At 45.8% G+C, this 22,074-nt stretch overlaps 1 protein-coding gene across 1 annotated transcript in view; it reads left to right on the forward strand.

The window, feature by feature from the left end:
• Positions 1 to 518: 518 nt before the first annotated feature.
• Positions 519 to 22,074, forward strand: part of TLR4 (toll like receptor 4) — a 76,551-nt gene continuing 54,995 nt past the window's right edge. Inside the window, exon 1 of the mRNA XM_077306189.1 lies at positions 519 to 650. The gene's annotated coding sequence lies outside the window, so the exon portion shown is untranslated. The remainder of the gene's footprint in view (positions 651 to 22,074) is intronic.

Consider the following 22,074-nt stretch of genomic DNA (forward strand, 5'->3'; position numbering starts at 1 on the left):
GATTGCAGGGGCGAGGGGTGGGTGGGTGGGGGAGGAGCGTAGTGGCTGTGTGTGTGTGGTTGTGTGCGGGAAAGCGCCGGTGGAGCGGTGGGAGATCTCGGGTCGTGGGGGAGATACCAGGGGGGGTGGAAGAGCGCATTGGATGGGTGGGCGGAGAGGCGAAGGGGACGTGAAGCTGCGCAGCTGCTTACCGTGGCGAGGCTGTCCCTTTGGCTCGCGTAGGCTGGCTGCAGGCGGTATAATGAGCATAACCACGCCCACCACCGTGCATACTAATTAACCTATTTGCATAACCACGCCCCCTGACACCACCAGAAGTGGCTTCATCATGCCCCACCCCGTGCCACATGCCCGGGATGTGCCGCCATTACGCCACCCCCCTGATGACACTGGAAGCGGCATCATCATGCCCTTTGGCCCCTGCCCACTGCTCTGGAAGTGCTGCCATTACGCCACATCTACCCGCCTCCCTGGAAGTGATGGAGTTATGCCCTCACCTTCTGTCCTCTTTGCCTCCAGAAACAATTTCCACAGACCGTGCTCCCATCGGAAACACAGCCATCTTTTTACACCCCTCGTGACAGCATTGGAAGTGATGCGCAGCATAGACCAACCCTCCCTACTGCGTCACAACCAATGGGAATGACCAGGTATGGCCATGTGTTCCCTCTAACAACACACCCTGTCACCTCTGACCAATAGCAAAGAGGCTGGGACAGCCCTCCAAAGATATTCCCACTCATTTTGTTTACTGGCTCCTCAGTGAGGAGGCCGAGATGGCCAAATGCCCTATAACTGCAAAGGTGGCCTTGCAAACATAGAAAGCACAATGCTACCATCTTGGGGAACCCATCCTGTTGCAGGCCATCTTGCAGATGAGGTGAACTTGGGGATACCCAATTCTCTGTGTTGCATGAACCGGAATCCTGTTGAACAGTGGTCCTCAACTCCCGGACCGGTCCTTGGATCATTCGGTACCGGGCCTCGGCTCCTCCATGTCTTCCTCCCCAGCTGCTGCCTTGGGGGCTGCTGCCCCGCCACTTTGCTGCCAGCTCATCTTTGGTGCTCTCTGGGGGCCACCATGGCTGGGGCTCCCCCTTGGCATGGCACTGTGCAGCTGCTGCTGGCAGCCCCCCTCAGTGGGTGGCAGGAAGTCAGGGGCACCGGCAGGAAAGCAAGTGGAGCAGGGGCTCAGTGACGTCCCTTGGCAAAAGACTACCCCCCCTCGGGCCTCAGTAAAATTGTCAAGCGTTGACCGGTCCCCGGTGATATAAAGGTTGGGGACCACTGATGTTGAGGAATCTGAAGATGAGGAAACTCAAAAGGACACAAAAAATGACGAGGCTTTTAATGAGTCCATGGAAATGGAAGACAAAGCATTCAATGCCCAGGTAAACAGGTTAAAAAAAAAGTGTTTTTGTTTGTGGGTATATAATGAAACCAGGGAGTACATTGAGGAGTTCCATTACTTACCAGTTGTTTCTTATTATTCTGTTTGGACAGCTTGATGAGTGCTTTATCCAGGTTTCTGGCAATCTGCACATCGGTAGCCCTGTTAATGTGAACCTCACTTGACATCATTTAACAGGTCTCATAGCAAAGCAACCACTATGGTAACAATGGAAACCCTGAGTCACAACCAAGGATTATTGGGTTTGAGATAGGGAAGGCTGCTGCCTCTCAGTTTGGGTACATTTTTAAAAAATGTATTATCAATGTAGTACAAATATCATTATTAGTGCAGCCATCATACAACATACTGTCTTGGGCAAGCCATTTACCACCCTAGGATTGTCTATAATAACTGCAAAGGAAGTTGTTGACTAGACCTCCCCAAACCTGGGAGCCAAAGGCCACATATATATAATTTAAAAGGAAAACTTGAAAAACAACCACTGAGGAAAATTCAATTGAAAACGGTTAAATCTGGAGGCCGTTCTGGTTGTGCTTATATACATATACATATATAAAAAAGAAGACATAAGAAATGTTTATTTGTATTCATTGTGAAATTGTTTAAAATAGCCCGGGATAGGTTCTGTTTTCTGTTGAGCACATCTTTCTGTTTTCTGTTGAGCACATCTTACTCAGGCAGATGAAAAAAACGATAGCCATAAGTAAGGCAGTGAGGGAAACAGCCAGCACCATGTTCTTTCTGTACCCAGAGATGCTGGGCTGATCCGCAGACTGTGTGGTGGCCTTTGCAAAGTGTTGTCCATCCTTCACATGGCTGAATAGTGTTGCCTTGCTTCTTTGGTTTATGCGAAGCCAGTTTTCACTCATAATTTTCCTTACAATCCTTTCCTGCTTGGAGGCCTTATGTGGGGATTCCTCTAAGCCTTGGGCAGAAAGTTCTTTTTGAATAGTTGCCTCTGGAGTCCCTTGGAGTAGTTCCATGATTTTTCTTTGAGTGCACCCTCCAGCACACTGGCCAGCAGATAAAGTGTTTTCAACTGCTTTTGGTCAGCCCAGTTCATATCCAAGGGCTCATCTCCCTTCATTTGCATGACCTGTTTGACTGATTTTAACAAATTAACCTTGAGAGCAATGTTGGAGTAGTTTTGGGCTGGTGCCAGGATGTCACTGTTTGATTCAGCACTCTCCAGCAAGTAATTGTGCGGTTCAGCTCTCTCTGGCAAGATGTTAAGCAGGTTGGTACTGTTCAGATTCCTGGCTTCTAATATTTTCAAGACTTCTTGCATGCCATTCGAAAGCTCTTTGTTTTCACACAGATTCCCATCTATGGCACATGACTTTGCGCAATCCAACCTGAGAGTCTCAAATGAATCTTCACAGTGTTCTCCTTATTATTTTTATTATTATTATTATCTTTCGATTTATTGCCCGCCACTCCCTTACGGCTCGTGGCGGGTTACAACATTTTATGTTACCGGAGCAAAGGCAGCAGAACATCTTTCTGGGCAATATAAGCATTTTTAAATGCAGTGAGGTCTGCAGCAGGTTCTCCAATGTCTTCGGTGTCACTTTGGTGGCACCAAGGTCTAGGAAATTCAGCGATGGCAGACTGTAAAAAGTAGAATCCTGAATGACTGTCAGGGGATTGTGGCTGAGATCCACTGTGAGCAAGAATTGCATGCCATTCCAGGCTCTGAAATCTGGTCGATTAAATTACCGTTGAGGTTGATAATCTCCAGGAACAGGACGGCCTCAAATGCGTTCCTCTCGATGATATGGATTTTATTGTGTAATAAGTCCAAGTATGTAAGGGAATGCAAGCCTTCCAGAGATGAAGTCTGAACTCTGCTCAGGCTGTTGGCCCTGAGGATCAAGTATTCAGCCCACGGATAGGAATCCCAAACTTCTTTTCCGATAGTCAAAATTGCATTCCCAGTAAAGTCCAAGTATGCGAAAGGATGAGGATGAACTCCTGGCTGGGGAAGAGGAATTAGGTGGAATCCAGGAGAGTCGGTGATCCTGTTGCTGTTGAGGATTTCCAATGTGCAGCGGCAGGGGGTAGGGCAAGGCCCTTGAGTGCCATCCAGCCCCATAAGGGGCACTAGTAGTATCCAAAATAAGAGATGGCTATAAGCCAAGTCAGCAAGGTCTACCCCACCAAGCAGGTCTGTGCAGACTGCACAGCTAGCACTGTGGGCAAGCTTTATGTGTGTCTGTTGATGATTGTGACATCATTTAAACACTAGTGGTGTTTCATAAAGGACCACTGGCAGGCTTTAAACACTGGCTGGACAGATCCTGTCCAGACTATCAAGATCTGGGGAGGAAGCTCAAGCAAACGGGGGCACAAGTGGTATTCTCTTCAATCTTGCCTGTCAAGGGAAGAGGAATGCGTCGGGAGAGGAAGATAATGGAGGTGAATCACTGGCTGCGTAGTTGGTGCCAGCAGGAGAGATTTGGTTTCTGGGACCATGGGATAGGCTTTCTTGAGGAAGGCCTACTAGCACCTGATGGACTGCACTTATCGAAACTGGGGAAGAATGTGTTTGGCAGGAACCTGGGGAGATTCATCAGGAGAGCTTTAAACTAAAGCCACTAGGGGAAGGAGACGATCAACATAGGGAGTGTATGGAAGGAAAACTATCGGAGGCAGCCCAACCGGCAAGGCCAGCTCATAGGGAACCAAAAGTAAAAGGATTCAGATGTCTTTATACTAACGCCCGAAGCATGGGCAATAAAAAGGAAGAGCTGGAACTTCTCATGTTGATGGAAAGGTATGATCTAGTAGGCATCACAGAAACTTGGTGGAATGATTCTCATGACTGGAATGTAATGGTGGATGGATATGAACTGTTCAGAAAAAACAGAATAGATCGAAGAGGTGGAGGAGTGGCACTGTATGTGAAGAAAGGGCTTACCTGTCAGGAAATTCTAGTGAAGGAGAGCATATCTACAGTGGAAAGCATCTGGGTGAAAATAAGCGAGGGGAAAACAAACAGTGTGGTGGTTGGTGTCTGCTACCGACCGCCTGACCAACGAGAGGATGTGGATGCTGCACTTTGTGCGCAGCTTGAGAAAATATCCAAACGGCAGGACCTTGTCATCATGGGTGACTTCAATTTCCCAGATGTGTGCTGGGAAACAAACTCTGCGAAGCGTCCTCAGTCATGCAAGTTTCTGACCTGCCTGGCTGACAATTTCATTTATCAAATGGTAGATGAACCCACAAGAGGTTCAGCCATACTGGACTTAATACTGACCAACAGGCAAGAGTTGGTGGATGAGGTGAAGGAGGTGGGGACCCTAGGGGGAAGTGACCATGTCCTCATAGAATTCCTTTTGAGATGGGGAGCCAAGGAAGCTTGTAGCCAGACGCGGATGTTGGATTTTCATAGAGCAAACTTTAATAAACTCAGAGACATGATGAGTGTCATACCATGGACGAGAATGCTCGAAGGGAAGGGAGCATGTGAAGGGTGGGCGCTACTCAAACAAGAGCTATTGCATGCTCAATCAATGACTATTCCAGAAATACGAAAACACTGCAGGAGCTCTAAGAAGCCTATTTGGATGAACAGAGAACTTCAAGAGGAACTAAGAAAGAAAAGGAAAATGTTCAGGAAATGGAGGGAAGGACAGAGCTCTAAAGAAGAGTACCTACAGGTTACTAGGCACTGTAGATCAATCATCAGAAAGGCCAAAGCTGAGAGTGAGCTAAGATTGGCCAGGGAAGCCCATTGTAACAAGAAAAGATTTTTCAGTTACATGAGGAGCAAACGTAAAGGAGGCAATAGGCCCGCTGTTGGGTGCGGATGGACAAACTCTAACGAAAGATGCAGAGAAAGCAGAAAGGCTTAGTGCCTATTTTACATCTGTTTTTTCCCACAGGTCAAAGTGTTTAGGCACGTCTAGAGATGGCTGTAGCCAAAGGACAGTGTCTGGGTGGCAGGTTAACATGGATAGAGAGGTTGTCGAGAGGCATTTAGCTGCACTGGATGAGTTCAAATCCCCTGGTCCAGATGAAATGCACCCGAGAGTACTCAAAGAACTTTCCAGAGAACTTGCACAGCCCTTGTCCATCATCTTCGGAACCTCTTTAAGGACTGGAGATGTCCCGGAGGACTGGAAAAGAGCAAACGTTATTCCGATCTTCAAAAAAGGGAGGAAGGATGACCCGAGAAACTACAGACCAGTGAGTCTGACCTCTGTTGTGGGGAAGATAATGGAGCAGATATTAAAGGGAGCGATCTGCAAACATCTGGAGGACAATTTGGTGATCCAAGGAAGTCAGCATGGATTTGTCTCCAACAGGTCCTGCCAGACCAACCTAGTTTCCTTTTTTGACCAAGTAACAGGTTTGCTGGATCGGGGAAATTTGGTTGATGTCATTTACTTGGATTTTAGTAAAGCTTTTGACAAGGTTCCCCATGATGTTCTGATGGATAAGTTGAAGGACTGCAATCTGGATTTTCAGATCGTTAGGTGGATAGGGAATTGGTTAGAGAACCGCACTCAAAGAGTTGTTGTCAATGGTGTTTCATCAGACTGGAGAGAGGTGAGTAGCGGGGTACCTCAGGGTTCGGTGCTCGGCCCGGTACTTTTTAACATATTTATTAATGATCTAGATGAGGGGGTGGAGGGACTACTCATCAAGTTTGCAGATGACACCAAATTGGGAGGACTGGCAAATACTCCGGAAGATAGAGACAGAGTTCAACGATATCTGAACACAATGGAAAAATGGGCAAATGAGAACAAGATGCAATTTAATAAAGATAAGTGTAAAGTTCTGCATCTGGGTCAGAAAAATGAAAAGCATGCCTACTGGATGGGGGATACGCTTCTAGGTAGCACTGTGTGTGAACGAGACCTTGGGGTACTTGTGGATTGTAAACTAAACATGAGCAGGCAGTGTGATGCAGCGGTAAAAAAGGCAAATGCCATTTTGGGCTGTATCAACAGAGGCATCACATCAAAATCACAAGATGTCATAGTCCCATTGTATACGGCACTGGTCAGACCACACCTGGAGTACTGTGTGCAGTTCTGGAGGCCTCACTTCAAGAAGGACATCGATAAAATTGAAAGGGTACAGAGGAGAGCGACGAAGATGATCTGGGGCCAAGGGACCAAGCCCTATAAAGATAGGTTGAGGGACTTGGGAATGTTCAGCCTGGAGAAAAGGAGGTTGAGAGGGGACATGATAGCCCTCTTTAAGTATTTGAAAGGTTGTCACTTGGAGGAGGGCAGGATGCTGTTTCTGCTGGCTGCAGAGGAAAGGACACGCAGTAATGGGTTTAAACTTCAAGTACAACGATATAGGCTAGATATCAGGAAAAAGTTTTTCACAGTCAGAGTAGTTCAGCAGTGGAATAGGCTGCCTAAGGAGGTGGTGAGCGCCCCCTCACTGGAAATCTTCAAGCAAAGGTTGGATACACACTTTTCTTGGATGCTTTAGGATGCTTAGGGCTAATCCTGCGTTGAGCAGGGGGTTGGACTAGATGGCCTGTATGGCCCCTTCCAACTCTATGATTCTATTATTCTATGATTCTATGATCCTTATCATGGATGCTTTAGGCTAATCAAGGATACTAGAATCTGGATGAGTTCCAGTCCAGGTTTTACTCATGTCTGGGGATAAAATGAAAGATTCTGATAGGCCTTGGGGCTTCTCCTTTAAGGCATCTTTGTCACATGACCACCTGTGCCCAATCACGTGTTGTCTACCACAGAGGAGAGCCCAGATTTTTAAAAAATGCAATCTTAAAATATATTGAGCATTAAAAGCACTCTAAGATATCGCACAATAAAGATAGCGTCACTCCGGATCAATCCTTCCTGCTGCAGACGGAAAATTGAAATTGCCCCAAATCGAAACGTAAATCGCATTCTGTGTAGAGGGCAGAACTAATTGCATACTAATTGACGTATTTGCATAATCACAGACCTGAGGTCACCGAAAGTGGAATCATCATTTCCCACCCCGTGCCTCATGCCCCGGAAGTGCCAACATTTCACCATGCCCCTTGAGGTCACTGGAAGGGCTGTCATCATGCCCCACCCCATTTGAAGGTGGTGGAGGAATAGGAAGTATGAGTATTTCTAGGGTGGGAACCGATGACGGTTCTTCCGGGTGGGATTGTTCTGATGCACTGGCACTGGTGATGGCCTTGCACTTCTCGTCTTTTGTTTTAAAAAGAGGCTGGTCCTTGATTAGAGGAGTTTTCTCCGTCGACACAGAATGCTCTTCATCTGTGGAATATTTCTTAAATCTTGCCAGAAAGCTATCTCTGGCACCTGCTCCCCCCCCCCCCCGCCTTACGACTAACATTGATCGGTTGCCCACAGGAGCCAGTAAGAGTTGAGCTGAGGCTCTTACAATTTCTATTTTATGTATCATTGTTATTACCATGTTAAATTATTGTTGTTATTACTGCTGTTATTGTTACCTGTTACCATGTGTTAATTGTATCCTCCCTGTTTTCTGTAAACTGCCCTGAGCCCTCGGGGAGGGCGGTATATAAGTATAATAAGAAATAAAATAAATAAATACAAAATGCTTGCTTTTCAATTGCACTTTGGGTTGCTTTAGAACAAACCATGAGTTGAGGGGAATTCTGCTAATAAAATAATAGTCAGTCAAGGACTTTCATACATATGGACTGTCCTTAGTATCTACTGTACAGCAGCACTGACACTGCAGGCTCACACCGTTTTTACCCCCATCCTCCTGTTAAAGTTCAGACGATTTGTTTACTCAGACTGACTCTGCATCGATAGAGTGCATCTCAAAATATCTATTTCAGTAAAGGAAATCATAAATCAGTAGCTTATAGCTTGTGTTTCCTATGCACATTACCTATTTGAGACATTGCTTACCATGAGAGAGATCCGCTGGGGGCTACAATAAACACATGCATCAGCTAAAAAAAAAACAAAAATCAAAAAAGGACTCCCCATGTTACCAATAGTCTATGGAAAATCACAGAACTAGCGTTTTTCTTTGGTATAACTGGAGAGCAGGTAGCATCTCAGGTGGTATTTTGGAACGTCTCTTTCTTGTCCCCCAAAGTGAAGTGTGGTGTGGATTATTGATTCTTAAATCGTAGACTTTAAGATTCAGTTATTTTAATAATTGGGTATGTATTCACCTAAACTTTAAATTCCACTGGCAAATATCCAGGCAGTCTCAAATGCATCCTTACCTCATGTCTAAAAGCAGTTTGTGGACCTGAAGGAGTAAGAGTTTAAAGAGAAACTGACAGGGATGAAACATTTTTCCTCCTAGCCTTTCTTAGCATTTTTTGGTATAAAATTATTGATTTGCTTGTCACTAATCAAAACTTCTGGAAGGACAGCTGAGGTAAAGATTTTTTTTCAACAGGTGTCTTCAAACAGCAACTTTAGCCTTTAAGTCCATGTATTCTCCGAATTCTCTGAATTCTGGTATTTGCTTTCAGGTTACAAAAATTTGAACTGTGTAGAACATTAGAAATTTAGAAGTAAGGGCTTTAGTTCTGGTCACCTAGCATTGTGAAGCATATATATTCATTATAAGGACTTCATATTTCATCACATCAAGAGGTTTCATATCTTTTTGGTGATCTACAGAATTGTGTCATACTAGTAGTATTATGCAACCCACATGTATAAATGCATATTAAAAGATCAGCTGTATAAAATAAAATCATTTGGACTCTGTCTGACCTGTGATTTCACTGTGACAGGAGGATGTGTAAGGATGTGAGGTGGGATTAGAAAAGAGTGAGATTCATGTTTATGGAAAGTATTGATAAGCATCCCCCCTGGAAAAAACAGGATGCATGTATTCGCAGTTCCCCTAGCGTGTCTGCCCTCTGAAAACAGCCGCCCCCCCGCTCAAAACACAAGAGGGGCTTTGCAAACCCTGCTCTCTGTACATTGTACCCCAAAATGAAGTGCAGTTGGGTTTTGTTGTTGTTGTTGTTGTTAGTTGCGAAGTCGTGTCCATTCCATTGCAACCCCATGGACAAGGATCCTCCAGGCCTTTCTGTCCTCTACCACTCCCCAGAGTCCATTTAAGCTCGCACCGTCTGCTTCAGGGACTCCATCCAGCCACCTCATTCTCTGTCATCCCCTTCTTCGTTTGCCCTCAATCGCTCCCGGCATTAGGCTCTTCTCCAGGGAGTCCTTCCTTCTCATGAGGTGGCCAAAGTTTTTGAGTTGCATCTTCAGCAGTGGGGGTTATTGAGTCTTAAATTGTAGACTTTAAGTTATTTTAATAATAATCGGGTATGCATTCACCTACATTTTGAAATCCCTTATTAAATATCGAGGCAGTCTGAAATGCATCTGTACCACATGTCTAAAAGCAGTTTGTAGATCTGAAGGAGTAACATCTTAAAGAGAAACTGTCATGGGTGAATATTTTCCCACTTGTCCTTTCTTTCTTAGCATTTTTTTTGGAGGGGGGGCTATAAAATTGTCAATTTGCTTCTTCAGTAAAGGAATTTAATCACTAATCAAGACTTCTGTGAGGAAAGCTGAGGGGATCCCTTGACTGCAGCCCCCCCGCCCCCTGATCCTAATGATTATAGTTAGACATCAGAAAAAGTCAGCCTCTTTTCGAATTTTTTTTTGTCTCTTTTTCTCAGTTTCAGCATTATGTTGTATAAACGCTTCACATGCATCCAAAACTATTCTCAAATATCAGTATTTTAAATAATTTGTAATTCTGCAAACTTCTTTCATGTCATGCCCTTCAATATGTGGGACAAATCTAATCTTTTTCTCCTCACTTTTGTATTCTGAATTATTTTATCTAATTAGCTGCCATTTGTGATAGTTTACTTGAGTCCCTTATTGTAAAGAAGAGTTTACTTAACTCTTCTAATGCAAATTAGACTCTTCTACCACATATGTATAGCGACGAAATAGCACAATAAAATTATGCATAATAAATTGTTATTTCATTCGTTTGGAATAATTAACATTTGCCAATACATTGGAGAAAGCCAACCTTTTATTATTATTCAGCCACCCTGATTTTAATGCTTTCTAAAAATAGGAGTAATAATTTGCAGTTGGATCATTAAATCTACAGGCAACATTTTTTAAATAAACCCTAAGAAATGTCCGGCTAAAATGCATAGGGACTGTTGTAAGAATAGGCCAATAGCAAGGCTGTTTGCATTAAGTGATCTTGAGTGAACATTAGTGAGACAACATGTGGTTCTTACGTACCCTTGCTCTAACAGTTCCCAAGCAATATTACTTGTTTATTTATTAACTTACCAAACACCTAATGCTTTCTATGGGGGCCCGTAGTCATTGGTTGTTTATCTTGAATTCTGTCAAGCTGAATAACGTTGATATCACACTATGTTTGGGTGAACTTTGAACCTTATCTGCTTTCTTTTGCAGAAGACAGAAACATTCTCAGGAAAACATGTTCCTTCACGTTTTCTATTGTCTCTGGTTTCTGAAATGACCAGACACCCCCCCCCACACACACACACACAACTCTCCTTCCCCTTTTGCACAACTGATCACAGCAAGGGTTCCTTCGCATCCAAATCCATTCTCAAATACCTTGGTTTAAATAAATTTCAGAGAACTGGCTTAATTATTTACAATTCCCATCAACCTTCCTTTTATAATATTTAATTTAATCTCCATCTAAATTGTACTAGGTTTCAAGAACCAAATTTACCAGGTTGTGGTAAGAAAATGTATCCTATGAGCAAGAGAGAACAATTTCCCCACACTTAATTCTAACAGTATTTATTGCAAACATCTGATTTTGTTTGACCTAAAGTTTTAAATGTTCATACTGATTTAATTGCTCTGGTTTTAATAATACGAAAACTGGCCTAGACAATGACTACATAAATTTAAGTTCAAATAACCATAATTCTCCACTGAACTAGCAAGCCGGATATTAATATTTTAACTAAATAAAAATACTAGCTCTTACAGTTTGATATGTGTTCAAAAATAAAAAAACTTCAAATTTGGCTCAAACAGTACATATACTACTTATTAAAAATATATCCCCTTTACTGCTGTACTGTTTGTTACACATCTAATCAAAATATAAATAAAATTGATTTACTGAGGATGATATCTTTATAGAAGGAACAATCTGAGCACATGGTATAAAAATTACCTATTTGGATACCTTAGTATCACCTTTTTGTTATTTGGAACTCATGTTCACTAAATTGTTCAGACAAATTGTAAAGGTTCAAATCTTTTTGTAATCTATAGATTTTTACATAGTAATCCCTGTCAGCCACCATTCCCATATTTCTTCAGTTCCTCAGAGCTGTATTACAGGTTCCAACAGTATCTCTAATAAGCTTCCTTGGTTTCTGGCTGTCCTAGTAACCAAAGAAGCTTATTTGGTGGTTACATGAAAAAAGGGCCTTTTCAGTGGCAGCCCCACACTTGTGGAACAATCTCCTCTGGGTTGTACACTTGAACCTCCCTTTTTTGGTCCTTACTAAGCAACTGTCGGCTTTATTTAGGATTGCATCGGATTAAAGTAGTCCTACATTGTAATTTTAAAATTTGTTTTTGTATGTATTTTATGTGATATATTTTATGTATTTTCTTTATATTGTGAATCTCCTTGGGCACCCACTCTCCAAAAATGAATCAGTCAACTCAGAGGCTCTCACATCGCTGTCTGTATCCAGCCAGCTGCTTTCAGGCTTTGTGTATCAGGGGGGCAAAGGCCTGCTACTTTGAAATTAACAAGAATAAAAAACCTCATGTTGATCAGTTTTAAGAGTGCACTCAGAAATACCTACATTATATTCCACGAATGATCAGATATCCCCCCTCGATAGAAGGAAAAAACCATTAGTCGTACCCCACCCTTCTACTAATCACATCGAAACACACTTGCTGGACACCCAAGCTACAGCAAGCCACAATCAACACTCCCTGACGTTTCGAGGGGAGGGGGGCGGAGCCTAACCAGCCTTTTCCTTTCTGACATATGTGAGCTATTCAGTAGGCAAAGTGGCTGAGCAATTCCTTAGAAAGCCAGATCATACAGGCTGAGAGTTATGTGTTTGAACAGAAATATATATTCATCCTGACTCTGCAGTAGATATACTGGTGTGGTTTCCATGGGGGCAGTGGGTTCTGCAGTAGCAGAAAGCACCCTGAATGCCTCCCCTTTCTCCCATTCAAAGGTAGCCCCCAGCCAGAGCCCCACATGCTCGCTAGCACATTTAAATGTTGGCAGCATGCACGCTCCTGGAGCTCTAAAAACCCTTCCTAGTACCGCTTGCACACTCTCTGAGACTTTTTCTAGCCACACAAAGAACCCTTTTGGAGTCCCAGAGCACTCCCTATGTGTAAAACTGCACAACAGCCCGCTGTGCAGGGCTGGCTTTTAGCACCAAAGATCCAAAATTAATTTGTTTTGTTATTTTAATGAAGCCATGGTTGGATATTGAGTAGAGGGAAGAATGTAGAACACGAACACGGGTGTCATAGGGTCCCATAAGGATCGGCCTGCTGGAGATAATTTGGGGGGCTTCTAATGGGCCATGTGCCACTTGCCCCCGGATCCGCCCCTTAGTTCGCCTACGCTCAAGTTATAATAAAGCTGCGGCCATTTTGTTTGCCAAAAAGATTTTATTGCCTCCTGTCATTCAGTTTTTGCTCTCCATGTGGTCCGTAACATCCCAGCCTTCTAGTTAATTATTTCTTACTGGTAGAAGGAGCAGGAGAATTTGAAGGTGGTGGAGGAATAGGAGGTATGAGTATTTCTAGGGTGGGAACGGATGACGGTTCTTCTGGGTTGGATTGTTCTGATGGTCTTGCAGTGCCGATGGTCTTGCGCTTCTCGTCTTCATAGTGAATCTTATTTTCTTCTGTTTTAAAAGGAGGCTGGTCCTTGATTAGAGGAGTTTTCTCCATCGACCCAGAATGCTCTTCATTTGTGGAACATTTCTGAAACCTTGCCAGAAGGCTATCTCTGGCAGCTGAACAATGTGAGCAGGCAGATGAAATCAGGCAGATGAAAAGAACAATAGCCATGAGTAAGGCAGTGAGGGAACCAGCCAGCACCATGTTCTTTCTGTACCCAGAGATGCTGGGCTGATCCTCAGACTGTGTGGTGGCCTTTGCAAACTCTTGTCCATCCTTCACATGGCTGAATAGTGTTGCCTTGCTTGTTTGGTCTATGCGAAGCCAGTTTTCTCTCATAATTTTCCTCACAAACCTTTCCTGCTTGGAGGCCTTATGTGGGGATTCTGACGTTGGCCTTCCTCTTCGGCGTGCGGCCCTCTGCTCGCCTGTGGGAGCCCTAGTAGAGATTAACGTCCGTAGGGCCTCCAACAGCATCACCCTCCCGTGGGACCCAGCAGGCCTAAGGAATGGGGAACGCGACCATGGGTGTCGCAGGGTCCCATAAGGATCGGCCTGCTGGAGATAATTTTGGGGGGCTTTGAAAGAGCCATGCGCCATTCGCGCCCGGATCCATCCCTTGGTTCGCCTACGCTCATCTTTTCCCTCTTAATAAAACAGTAAGGGGTGTTGAGGTGGGCTCAGTCCCTGATGGGGAGGGGCAACAATTGGTCCCATGGCCCTTGACTGACAAGTGGAGGGGCCAATCGGAAGACACGAAACGCCTTCCCATTGGCCCCTCACCAGGACAGACCAAAATTCCATCCCCGCCATTGGCAATCTGGAAAAATAGTTGCCAGTCTGCTCCTGTCCACCAAAGGGAGAGGAAGTCAGCAGGGCTGCCAAGGGGGATGAGAAGAGAGGCTGCACCAGCCCTTTTCACCCCAAGGCCGTCCTAACTGCCATGTCCAACTGCAAATTGCCTCAGAACCCTGACAGAGCTGGCAGGAGGCTGCAGAGTGCTCCCCCTCCCCCCCTTCAGGCCTGCTGCGAAGGAGCCTCTCACAGGCCCTGACTGAGGCCTTTCCAAGAGCAATGCAGGGGAGCCTGAGGGCATTCCTTTTGAGGGGGGGGACTTCCCCCTTCTGCCAAACAGTTGCCTGACAGGGAGGCCACAGTAGAGCCCCTTCTCACTTAAAATATTGCTCTGGCTGGGGGTTAGACATAGCCAAGCCATGTGTCTTTCTTCTTTGCAACTCTCTGGAGATTTGAGGCCACTGCACAGCGTTATTCTGAAGATGAAACTGTTTTTTTGTCTCCTGTTTCATCTGTACAAGATTACATGGTACAAGATTACATGGTAATCTGTACAAGATTTCATAGGCCTTTAGTCTTTCAATTCAACAACAACAACCTGTGTGGGAGGCCTTAAATGTTTCCTCTCTACCACAACCCTGTCCAAAGTAGCCCTTTCTGCCTGGGGAGCTGATCTTTATAATCTGCAGGTGAGCTGTAATTCCAAGAGCTCTCCAGGCTCCACCTGGAGGTTAGCTACCCCTGGCTTGGAAATATTCCTGGAGGTTTGGAGGTGGGACTTCAAAATCATTCAATGCCTCAGAGTCCAGCCTTCAAAGGAGCCATTTTTGCCTGCAGTTGGGAGGGAGCGGTGCAGGAGTGTCCCTCCTGGGCTATGGGCTATGTCCAGCCCTTACCAGCAACTGTTTGTATTCTGGGGCGCAGACAGGCAGACCAGCATCAGTCCTGTGAGTCTGGAAAGTGCAGGAAGATCTAAATAAATACTTACAGCCTGAAACTGTATATAGTGAGAGGGAGAGGAAGGGAAGATGATTGGAAAATGCTTTGAGACTTCCTTAGGCCTGCTGGGTCACTGCCGCCCATTCGAAGTTCTCTCAGAACTCTCATAGCCCCACATACCTCACAGGTTGACTGTTGTGGGGAGACGAATGGAAAAGGTGTTTGTAAACTGCTTTGAGACTCCTTTGGGTAGTAAACAACAGGCTACAAAAATCCGTTCTTTTTCTAAGGAGCAACCATGAAAGAAGCATGTGGGCACATAACATTTTATCAACAGTGAAAAAATGGAAAAAGAAGGAACAGGGTGGACACCTGTGTACTGTGACTACCCCATGTTTATTAGGGCACAGGGGCATTTCGGTGTCTGTGGCCTAATTCCCACAAGAAGGGAAACGACACAGAACTAGGGGGAATTGGTTGCCATGTAATCTTCCCCTAAGAAGAGTCTGCAGTCTGATTTTCCCTTCACATATGTGAAGACATGGCTCTGGAAAGTTCATCTATAACGACTATGCCACAATTCCCAAAGGTCAGACTTCTCCCACACTCAACGAACATACCAAACCACAGCTTCTTGACACCTATATCTCCACACCCGTGCCCTCATTTGCCACCACAACCTCCCACGCAACACACGCATTCACCCCATGCCCTTACAGACTAGACCACTCCTCCCCTTCCTCTTCCACTGCCAAGCTCTAGCGCCCGTTGTGTTATTGGATACAACGGGCTTTGCCCCTAGTGTTATAATAATGCTGTGGCCATTTCATTTGCCCAAAAGATTTTATTGCCTCGTGTCATTCAGTTTGCGCGCTCCGCATGGTCCATAACATCCCAGCCTGCTAGTTAATTATTTCTTATTTGCGGTAGAAGGATCAGGAGAATTTAGAAGGTGGTGGAGGAATAGGAGGTATGAGTATTTCTAGGGTGGGAACGGATGATGGTTCTTCCGGGTTGGATTCTTCTGATGGTCTTGCACTGGGGATGGTCTTGCACTTCTCGTCTTCATAGTGAATCTTGTTCTCTTCTATTTTAAAAAGAGGCTGGTCCTTGATTAGAGGAGTTTTCTCCGTCGACATAGAATACTCTTCATCTGTGGAATATTTCTTCAATCTTGCCAGAAAGCTATCTCTGGAAGCTGAACACCGTGACCACATCTTAATCAGGCAGATGAAAAAAAGTATAGCCATGAGTAAGGCAGTGAGGGAAACAGCCAGCACCATGTTATTTCTCCAGACCATGCTCCCACCGGAAACACAGCCATCTTTTTACACCCCTCGTGACAGCATTGGAAGTGTTGGAAGTTCTTTTTTAAATAACCCTTTATTAAGTATTTGCCATGCACATCAAGAAAAAGAAAGAAAGCCAAAGAAGAAAAAGAAAAGGAGGGGGAGAGAATGAAATAAAAATGGATTAAGTAAGAAGGGAGAGAGAATAATCCTAATTGAAAAATAGAAGAAAGAAAAGGGAAAACAAGAAGGGCAGCTGCTGGTTCACCGGCAGCCCAGCATTAATGAAGCGGCTGGGTTGGGCCGCAAGGAGCAGTTTCTACTGGGCTCTCGCTTGCCCCGCCTCCTCCCGCCCCTCGGCAGGTGCAATGTACCTGCGTTGGGGGGGGCGTGGTCAAGTATTATTTAGCCGCGAGCCACCGCTGGGCCTTCCTCTTCGGCGCCCGGCCCTCTGCTCGCCCGCCGTGCGTGTGAAAGTGGGAGCCCTAATAAAGATTAACGTCCGTAGGGCCTCCACCAGCATCACTCTCCCGTGGGACCCAGCAGGCTTAAGGAATGGGGAACACGACCACGGGTGTCGTAGGGTCCCATAAGGATCGGCCTGCTGGAGATAATTTGGGGAGCTTCTAATGGGCCATGTGCCACTTGCACCCGGATCCGCCCTTTGGTTTGCCTCATGTTATAATAAAGCTGTGGCCATTTTGTTTTCCCAAAAGATTTTATTGCCTCCTGTCATTCAGCTTGTGCTCTCTGCGTGGTCCATAACATCCCAGCCTTCTAGTTAATTATTTCTTACTGGTAGAAGGAGCAGGAGAATTGGAAGGTGGTGGAGGAATAGGAGGTATGAGTATTTCTAGGGTGGGAACAGATGACGGTTTTTCCAGGATGGATTGTTCTGATGGTCTGGCACTGGCGATGGTCTTGCGCTTCTCGTCTTCATAGTGAATCTTGTTCTCTTCTGTTTTAAAAAGACGCTTGATAAGAGGAGTTTTCTCCGTCGACCCAGCATGCGCTTCATCTGTGGAATATCTCTTAAATCTTGCCAGAAAGCAGATGAGAAAAACGATAGCCATGAGGAAGGCAGTGAGGGAAACAGCCAGCACCATGTCCTTATCGTGGATGCTTTAGGCTAATCAAGGATAGCAGAATCTGGATGAGTTCCAGTCCAGGTTTTAGTCATGTCTCAGGATAAACTGAAAGATTCCGATAGGCCTTGGGTTCTTTAATCTGATAGGCCTTGGGTTCTGCACTGTGGTAGTGCAGCCAAACAAGACGTGACTCCTTCTTTGTTTCTGGCAACAGAAAAGGCCACATCTTTTATTCTCTTCTATTTTAATTTTATTCAACATGAAAGAGCAGAGGGTTGGCCTGGCATGGGGTGTAGAGTAAAATCCCCCACACATCCATCCAGCTGTTGACATGGGCTCGAGGTGGTCCTGGTTCCCCTCCCTCCCAGCCAGAAAGGTGGGTGCCTTGCCCCTCAAAGCCCTCCCCAGGGAGGAGGTTGGTTAATGGTTGCTGGGCATCCACCTCATCCAACCATCCCTTCCTCCTGGCTCTGAGCCTCTGACCTTCCCAGATGGGTAAGGCTGCGCTTGGTGTCAGCCCCCACTAGTCATTTAAACACTAGGGACTCCAGAGGCAACTATTCAAAATGAACTTCCTGCCCAAGGCTTAGAGGAATCCCCAGACAAGGCCTCCAAGCAGGAAAGGCTTGTGAGGAAAATAACGAGAGAAAACTGGCTCCGAAGAAACCAAAGAAGCAAGGCAACATTATTCAGACATGTGAGGGATGGACAAGAGTTTGCGAAGGCCACCAATAAGTCCCGCATACCTCACAGGTTGTCTGTTGTGGGGAGACGAATGGAAAAGGTGTTTGTAAACTGCTTTGAGACTCCTTTGGATAGTAAAGCCAGTTTGGTGTAGTGGTTAGGAGTGTGGACTTCTAATCTGGCATGCCAGGTTCGATTCTGCGCTCCCCCACATGCAACCAGCTGGGTGACCTTGGGCTCGCCACGGCACTGATAAAACTGTTCTGACGGGGCAGTGATATCAGAGCTCTCCCAGCCAGACCCACCCCACAGGGTGTCGTGGGGAGATGAATGGGAAGGCGAATGTAAGCCGCTTTGAGCCTCCTTCGGGTAGGGAAAAGCGGCATATAAGAACCAACTCTTCTTCTTCTTCTTCTTCTTCTTCTTCTTCTTCTTCTTCTTCTTCTTCTTCTTCTTCTTCTTCTTCTTCTTCTTCTTCTAAACAACTGGCTACAAAAATCCGTTCTTCTAAGGAGCAACCATGAAAGAAGCATGTGGGCACATAACATTTTATCAACAGTGAAAAAATGGAAAAGAAGGAACAGGGTGGACACCTGTGTACTGTGACTACCCCATGTTTATTAGGGCAGAAGGGCATTTCGGTGTCTGTGGCCTAATTCCCACAAGAAGGGAAACGACGCAGAACTAGGGGGAATTGGTTGCCATGTAATCTTCCCCTAAGAAGAGTCTGCAGTCTGATTTTCCCTTCACATATGTGAAGTCATGGCTCTGGAAAGCTCATCTATAACCACTATGCCACAATTCCCAAAGGTCAGTCTTCTCCCACACTCAACGAATATTCCAAACCACAGGTTCTTGACACCCATATCTCCACACCTGTGCCCTCATTTGCCACCACAACCTCCCACGCAACACACACTTTCAACCCCATGCCCTTACAGACTGGACCACTTCTCCCCTTCCTCTTCCCACTGCCAAGCTCTAGCGCCCGTTGTATTATTGGATACAACGGGCTTTGCCCCTAGTGTTATAATAATGCTGTGGCCATTTTATTTGCCCAAAAGATTTTATTGCCTCGTGTCATTCAGTTTGCGCTCTCCGCGTGGTCCATAACATCCCAGCCTGCTAGTTAATTATTTCTTATTTGCGGTAGAAGGATCAGGAGAATTAGAAGGTGGTTGAGGAATAGGAGGTATGAGTATTTCTAGGGTGGGAACGGATGATGGTTCTTCCAGGTTGGATTCTTCTGATGGTCTTGCACTGGCAATGGTCTTGCACTTCTCGTCTTCATAGTGAATCTTGTTTTCTTCTATTTTAAAAAGAGGCTGGTCCTTGATTAGAGGAGAATTCTCCGTCGACATAGAATACTCTTCATCTGTGGAATATTTCTTCAATCTTGCCAGAAAGCTATCTCTGGAAGCTGAACACCGTGACCACATCTTAATCAGGCAGATGAAAAAAAGTATAGCCATGAGTAAGGCTGTGAGGGAAACAGCCAGCACCATGTTATTTCTCCAGACCATGCTCCCACCGGAAACACAGCCATCTTTTTACACCCCTCGTGACAGCATAGGAAGTGTTGGAAGTTCTTTTTTAAAGAACCCTTTATTAAGTATTTGCCATGCAAATCAAGAAAAAGAAAGAAAGCCAAAGATATAAAAGAAAAGGAGGGGGAGAGAATGAAATAAAAATGGATTAACTAAGAAGGGAGAGAGAATAATCCAAATTGAAAAATAGAAGAAAGAAAAGGGGAAACAAGAAGGGCGGCTGCTGGTTCACCGACAGACCAGCATTAGTGAAGCGGCTGGGTTGGGCTGCCAGGAGCAGTTTCTTGTGGGCTCTCGCTTGCCCCGCCTCCTCCCGCTCCTCGGCAGGTGGATGGGTGCGGTCAAGGATTATTTAGCCACGAGCCACCACTGGGCCTTCCTCTTCGGCGCGCGGCCCTCTGCTCGCCCGCCGTGTGGGTGAAAGTGGGAGCCCTAATGAAGATTAACGTCCGTAGGGCCTCTACCAGCATCACCCTCCTGTGGTACCCAGCAGGCCTAAGGAATGTAGAACACGACCACGGGTGTCATAGGGTCCCATAAGGATCGGCCTGCTGGAGATAATTTGGGGGGCTTCTAATGGCCCATGTGCCACTTGCACCCGGATCAGCCCCTTGGTTCGCCTACGCTCAAGTTATAATAAAGCTGTGGCCATTTTGTTTGCCAAAAAGATTTTATTGCCTCCTGTCATTCAGTTTTTGTGCTCCGCGTGGTCCATAACATCCCAGCCAGCTAGTTAATTATTTAATATTGGTAGAAGGGACAGGAGAATTGGAAGGTGGTGGAGGAATAGGAGGTATGAATATTTCTAGGGTGGGAACAGATGACGGTTCTTCCAGGTTGGATTCTTCTGATGGTCTTGCAGTGCCGATGGTCTTGCGCTTCTCGTCTTCATACTGAATCTTATTTTCTTCTGTTTTAAAAGGAGGCTGGTCCTTGATTAGAGGAGTTTTCTCCATCGACCCAGCATGCTCTTCATCTGTGGAATATCTCTTAAATCTTGCCAGAAAGCAGATGAGAAAAACGATAGCCATGAGGAAGGCAGTGAGGGAAACAGCCAGCACCATGTTCTTTCTGTACCCAGAGATGCTGGGCTGATCCGCAGACTGTGTGGTGGCCTTCGCAAACTGTTGTCCATCCTTCACATGGCTGCATAGTGTTCCCTTGCTTGTTTGGTTTATGCGAAGCCAGATCCTTATCATCGATGCTTTAGGCTAATCAAGGATAGCAGAATCTGGATGAGTTCCAGTCCAGGTTTTACTCATGTCTGGGGATAAACTGAAAGATTCTGATAGGCCTTGGGTTCTTTAATCTGATAGGCCTTGGGTTCTGCACTGTGGTAGTGCAGCCAAACAAGACATGACTCCTTCTTTGTTTCTGGCAACAGAAAAGGCCACATCTTTTATTCTCTTCTATTTTAATTTTATTCAACATGAAAGAGCAGAGGGTTGGCCTGGCATGGGGTGTAGAGTAAAATCCCCCACACATCCATCCAGCTGTTGACATGGGCTGGAGGTGGTCCTGGTTCCCCTCCCTCCCAGCCAGAAGGGTGGGTGCTTTGCCCCTCAAAGCCCTCCCCAGGGAGGAGGTTGGTTAATGGTTGCTGGGCATCCACCTCATCCAACCATCCCTTCCTCCTGGCTCTGAGCCTCTGACCTTCCCAGATGGGTAAGGCTGCGCTTGGTGTCAGCCCCCACTAGTCATTTAAACACTAGGGACTCCAGAGGCAACTATTCAAAATGAACTTCCTGCCCAAGGCTTAGAGGAATCCCCAGACAAGGCCTCCAAGCAGGAAAGGCTTGTGAGGAAAATAACGAGAGAAAACTGGCTTTGAATAAACCAAAGAAGCAAGGCGACATTATTCAGACATGTGAGGGATGGACAAGAGTTTGCAAAGGCCACCAATAAGTCTGCAGATCATCCCAGTATGTTTGGGTAGCAAAGGGGTATTTTGGGTATTTTGCATTTGACATGCAGTTGGCCTTCCGAGGCCCCAAAGAATGACTTTTTTGTCTTGGCATAACCTGGCCACAGCTTTTATTACTCACAGGAATGTGGCATAGGGAAAACGTTCTGCTGGAGTGTTTAGCTGATCACTCCCCACCCCGCTACCTGGATCCTAGTGGCCCACAAAGGAGTCCCCCCCTCCATCTCCCAGCTGGGAAGTGCCCCACCCAAGGTTCCTCTGGGGCGCACACTTCCATTGGGCCACCTTGGGCCACCGGGTGGAGCGAGTCCCTGGCACGCCCACAAGGGTCAGGCCCACTCACTCCCCACCACGTCTTAGGAGGCTCCAAACCTGGGTGTCCTGGACACAGGCTGGATCTCCCCCAAAGCCTGGGGGAGTCCTGGACACAGGCTGGATTTCCCCTATGCCATCCTGCCAGCTGTGACAACAGCAAAATAAGCAAATACAATATACAACATTAACTTGTCCACTGCATCATAAACACT

Source organism: Paroedura picta, chromosome 12, assembly GCF_049243985.1.
Source record: "Paroedura picta isolate Pp20150507F chromosome 12, Ppicta_v3.0, whole genome shotgun sequence".
In the NCBI taxonomy this organism is placed as follows: Eukaryota; Metazoa; Chordata; class Lepidosauria; order Squamata; family Gekkonidae; genus Paroedura; species Paroedura picta.